The following is a 6,000-nucleotide window of genomic DNA, read 5'->3' as shown; positions in this document are numbered from 1 at the left end:
TGCCTTGAGAACCCCATGAACAGTATGAAAAGGCGAAATGATAGGATACTGAAAGAGGAACTCCCCAGGTCAGCAGGTGCCCAATATGCTACTGGAGATCAGTGGAGAAATAACTCCAGAAAGAATGAAGGGATGGAGCCAAAGCAAAAACAATACCCAGTTGTGGATGTGATAGAAGCAAGGTCTAATGCTGTCAAGAGCAATATTGCATAGGAACCTGGAATGTCAGGTCCATGAATCAAGGCAAATTGGAAGTGGTCAAACAAGAGATGGCAAGAGTGAACGTCGACATTCTAGGAATCAGGAAACTAAAATGGACTGGAATGGTGAATTTAACTCAGATGATCATTATATCTACTACTGCGGGCAGGAATCCCTCAGAAGAAATGGAGTAGCCATCATGGTCAACAAAAGAGTCCAAAATGCAGTACTTGGATGCAATCTCAAAAACAACAGAATGATCTCTGTTCATTTCCAAGGCAAACCATTCAATATCACAGTAATCCAAGTCTATGCCCCAACCAGTAACACTGAAGAAGCTGAAGTTGAACGGTTCTATGAAGACCTACAAGACCTTTTAGAACTAACACCCAAAAAGATGTCCTTTTCATTATAGGGGACTAGAATGCAAAAGTAGGAAGTCAAGAAACACCTGGAGTAACAGGCAAATTTGGCCTTTGAATATGGAATGAAGCAGGGCAAAGACTAATAGAGTTTTGCCAAGAAAATGCACACGTCACAGCAAACACCCTCTTCCAGCAACACAAGAGACGACTCTACACATGGACATCACCAGATGGTCAACACCAAAACCAGACTGATTACATCCTTTGCAGCCAAAGATGGAGAAGCTCTATACAGTCAACAAAAACAAGACCAGGAGCTGACTGTGGCTCAGATCATGAACTCCTTATTGCGAAATTCAGACTTAAATTGAAGAAAGTAGGAAAACCACTAGACCATTCAGGTATGACCTAAATCAAATCCCTTATGATTATACAGTGGAAGTGAGAAATAGATTTAAGGGCCTAGATCTGATAGATAGAGTGCCTGGCGAGCTATGGACGGAGGTTCGTGACTTTGTACAGGAGACAGGGATCAAGACCATCCCCATGGAAAAAAAATGCAAAAAAGCAAAATGGCTGTCTGAGGAGGCCTTACAAATAGCTGTGAGAAGAAGAGAAGTGAAAAGCAAAGGAAAGAGGGAAAGATATAAGCAGAATGCAGAGTCCCAAAGAATAGCAAGAAGAGATAAGAAAGCCTTCTTCAGCAATCAATGCAAAGAAATAGAGGAAAATAACAGAATGGGAAAGACTAGAGATCCCTTAAAGAAAACTAGAGCTACCAAGGGAACATTTCATGCAAAGATGGGCTCAAAAAAGGACAGAAATGGTATGGACCTTACAGAAGCAGAAGATATTAAGAGGTGGCAAAAATACACAGAAGAACTGTACAAAAAGATCTTCACAACCCAGATAATCACAATGGTATGATCACTTACCTAGAGCCAGACATCCTGGAATGTGAAGTCAAGTGGGCCTTAGACAGCATCACTACGAACAAAGCTAGTGGAGGTGATGGAATTCCAGTTGAGCTGTTTCAAATCCTGAAAGATGATGCTGTGAAAGTGCTGCACTCAATATGCCAGCAAATTTGGAAAGCTCAGCAGTGGCCACAGGACTGGAAAAGGTCAGTTTTCATTCCAATCCCAAAGAAAGGCAATGCCAAAGAATGCTCAAACTACGGCACAATTGCACTCATCTCACACGCTAGTAAAGTTATGCTCAAAATTCTCCAAGCCAAGCTTCAGCAATACGTGACCCGGGAACTTCCAGATGTTCAAGCTGGTTTTAGAAAAGGCAGAGGAACCAGAGATCAAATTGCCAACATCTGCTGGATAATGGAAAAAGCAAGAGAGTTCCAGAAAAATACTTATTTCTGCTTTATTGACTATGCCAAAGCCTTTGACTGTGTGGATCACAATAAACTGTGGAAAATTCTGAAAGAGATGGGAATACCAGACCACCTGACCTGCCTCTTGAGAAACCTGTATGCAGGTCAGGAAGCAACAGTTAGAACTGGACATGGAAAAACAGACTGGTTCCAAATAGGAAAAGGAATACGTCAAGGCTGTATATTGTTACCCTGCTTATTTAACTTCTATGCAGAGTACATCATGAGAAACGCTGGGCTGAAGAAGCACAAGCTGGAATCAAGATTGCCGGGAGAAATATCAATAACCTCAGATATGCAGATGACACCACCCTTATGGCAGAAAGTGAAGAGGAACTAAAAAGCCTCTTGATGAAAGTGAAAGAGGAGAGTGAAAAAGTTGGCTTAAAGCTCAACCTTCAGAAAATGAAGATCATGGCATCTGGTCCCGTCACTTCATGGGAAATAGATAGGGAAACAGTGGAAACAGTGTCAGACTTTATTTTTTTGGGTTCCAAAATCAATGCAGATGGTGACTGCAGCCATGAAATTAAAAAATGCTTACTCCTTGGAAGAAAAGTTATGACCAACCTAGATAGTATATTCAAAAGCAGAGACATTACTTTGCCAACAAATGTCTATCTAGTCAAGGCTATGGTTTTTCCAGTGGTCATGTATGAATGTGAGAGTTGGACTGTGAAGAAAGCTGAGCACCGAAGAATTGATGCTTTTGAACTGTGGTGTTGGAGAAGACTCTTGAGAGTCCCTTGTACTGCAAGGAGATCCAACCAGTCCATTCTGAAGGAGATCAGCCCTGGGATTTCTTTGGAAGGAATGATGCTAAAGCTGAAACTCCAGTACTTTGGCCACCTCATGTGAAAAGTTGACTCATTGGAAAAGACTCTGATGCTGGGAGGGACTGGGGGCAGGAGGAGAAGGGGACGACCGAGGATGAGATGGCTGCATGGCATCACTGACTCAGAGTGAACTCCTGGAGTTGGTGATGGACAGGGATGCCTGGTGTGCTGCGATTCATGGGGTCTCAGAGTCGGACACGACTGAGTGACTGAGCTGAACTGAATGGCAACCTTCTTCCAAAGGACTTATGCCAGAATGCATGGCACCCAGGACTGCTGTATTCTGTGCCCCTGACTCCAAGGCAGGCCACTGCCGACCCACGCCTCTGCCAGAGACTCGTGGACACTTGCAGGCAAGTCCAGCTCAGATTCTTGTGGCATCACTGCTCCTTTCTCCTGGGTCCTGGTGTGCACAAGGTTTTGCTCGTGTGTGTTTTGTAGTGCTGGGTTAAAGTGATCAAGGCACCAGCAAAAGGGGCTTGCCACATTGGCCCTGGGGGGTGCTGTGAGCAATGGTAGGTAAACAGCCTCAGTCTGCCTGAATTTTCGGGGATAATTGGATTCAGTATCCTCACATTCAGGAAAAGGAATCACAATGTATTATGAATCACGTAAAACGTCTCCATTTATCCATAATCAGGCTTTCTACATATCAGGCTCTTTCTCTGCACTGTGCGCAAATCCCAGGTGGAGCCGAGAGCTTCAGTGAGAGTGCTAGTTGCCCAGTTGTGTCCGACTGCTTCAGTAGTGAACTCTTTATGACCCCATGGACTGTAGCCCACCAGCCTCCTCTGTCCATGGGATTCTCCAAGCAAGCACACTGGAGTGGGTTGCCATTTTCTTCTCCAGGGGATTTTCCTGACCCAGGGATTGAACCTGAGTCTCCTGTTGCAGGCAGATTATTTACTGTCAGAGCCACCAGGGGCTTCAAGGGGGGCTTCAAGCTCTCTTCCCTTCCACCTGTCAAGTGTTCATTTGGAAGGAGTTTCCAGGGCTCAGATTTTGGTGGCCTTGCTTTGACAGGAGAACCCACACCCCCCTGGGGTTTTCTGGCCATCTCCCTGGCTCTCGGGAAGGTGACAGGCTCTTCCCGGGGCCTGTTCTGTGTCTGTCTTTCGGTGATGACGGGAGCGCTACAGTCCTTTGGATGACAGGCCATGCTTGGCTTTGTTTCTGCCCCTGGTGCTGATGAGTTGAGTGCATTCCTTTCTGGCTCTCCTAGAGATGCTGTGTGGGACAGTCAGGCAGAACCAACTCATGGGGGTGAATCTAGGGGGACAAAGTGCGGAATGTGCTGAGCTCTGCACTTGCATGCCAGCGGGGACTGGGCAGAATCTGGAGGATTGGGGAGAGGGGACTGGGGGTCTTTGGGGGAGGCGGCCAGGATAGGAGTGGGGCACAGTGCAGCTGAGGAAGACTCTGGGGGAGTGATTTCTCAGGCGCCTCTGAGCGATGGCCTCAGAGCCTTGCTTGGCAGAATCTGTCACTTCACTTGATCTCACCACATGGCAGTGCTGGTCTCCAGGGCCTACGCATAGCTAACAAGGAACACTTGTCTGGCGTTCATGCTTACAAATAACTTTCCTGTGTAAGATCTCAGGATGGTGAGTCTTGAAAGGGGTCTGGCCTCATCTCTCTCTGGTTGTTTTGTTTCCATATCGTAGCCGTGGTTGATTCCAATGCCTACTATGGACGATGATAACACCAAACACAAACATTTGGATTGCATTTTCCATTCAATGTATTTTTTTGACTTCCATTAGCTAATTCAGATCCAATCCTGGATTTTATTCTTTCATTTTTCAGATGAGAAATCTAAAGTTTAGCAAAGCACACAAACATACATTATTTATTCATTAGGCTGTGAAAATAATAGTATTATCTACTGAAGTATAATATGTGTGCACTATAAGCACTTTTATTCCTTTAATTCCCAGAGCACTGGTGGTAGGCATTCTTATCGCTCTCAGTTGACAGTTGTGAAAATTGGGGTGCAAGGTAGCTAGCAATATGTCCAAACTCAGACAGTTACTAAGATGAAGCAGGATTTGAATTCAGGGAACCTGGCTTCATAAATGGTAGCTTCAACCGCGTGCATTCTACATCCCTACACAGTGGGTATTCCCGGTGCTAAATTCCATACCCTTGTTTCATCTCTACCATGGTACCTTTCTATGCCAAGCAATCTGAGAAGGAAAATGACATTGTTTCTGCTTCTAGTTTGGGTGGGGGAGTAAGGTGTGAACCAAGAGACTTTTTAGGGCCGAGGGCCATATGTCCTAAGCAGAGGTCAAGGGGAGCCCTGAGTGACCATGAGGAATCCTCCAGGAGACTTTTCCCTGTTGTATTCATAGAGCCCCTTTCCTGTGGATCTTACCCATGCTGGCCTCCCAGCCCCAAACTCTCCGATAAATGGAGCAGCCCTTGCAACTGTCCTAGATTAGTCATTGTGACCCCAGATTTGAGGGTTTGGGGACGCTCTGGGAAATTTCTCTTAGAAAATTTCCATCACATGAAACATGGCTGGTAAACACAGAGGTCGTTGGCAAGCAAACTGCTCCAAAGAAATATCCTAAACTGTCCTGTACCAGGTGCCTGAAGACAGAGACCCTTTGGGTTTAGTTTTCCTTTTGCTGGTCTCTTGGGATTTGGAAGGATCATATCTTGCTCCCAGTTCTAGGAGCTGCTTTTTCTTTTCTCTCTTTTCTTTTACAGGAAAGTAAGATTTATTGGTGGGGGTGAGTAAGGAAGGAACAAGGCAATTAGGGATATATTTGACCCCCGAGGCATCCAGGATGAGCTGCTTTCCTGTCACCATAATTTCAAATTCATCTGCATTAAATTTAGTAAGTCTCCACTTCTTAGAGATATGAATCTTCTGGTGGCCAGGGAACTTGAACTTGGCCCTGTGTGGGGCCGCAGTCACATGCTCCTTGTCTTACAGCTTGGTGCAGATGGACATTATGATTCAGACAACGAGGACCCTGGCCACTGCATCCTGGGAATTTCCAAAGGCACCCTGCATACCTGTCTGGACCCTAGATTGGGGACAGTGCACCAGACATAAATGTCCCCTGGAAATGGCTGTCCCCAAGGCCCCTTAGAGCCACCCCTACAGACAGCAGCCACCAAGGAGGCTGCTCTTTGCAGCCATGGCACATGGACCCCCATGGGGAAAATAGGTCAGCTGGCATAACTGACTGCAAACAGG

At 45.8% G+C, this 6,000-nt stretch overlaps 1 pseudogene; it reads right to left on the bottom strand.

The window, feature by feature from the left end:
• Positions 1 to 5,871: 5,871 nt before the first annotated feature.
• LOC114116538 (small nucleolar RNA SNORA70) lies at positions 5,872 to 5,995 on the bottom strand (annotated as a pseudogene).
• Positions 5,996 to 6,000: the final 5 nt, after the last annotated feature.

This window comes from Ovis aries, chromosome 9 (assembly GCF_016772045.2).
Source record: "Ovis aries strain OAR_USU_Benz2616 breed Rambouillet chromosome 9, ARS-UI_Ramb_v3.0, whole genome shotgun sequence".
Lineage (NCBI taxonomy): Eukaryota > Metazoa > Chordata > Mammalia > Artiodactyla > Bovidae > Ovis > Ovis aries.
This window is presented reverse-complemented; position numbering and strand designations above follow the sequence as displayed.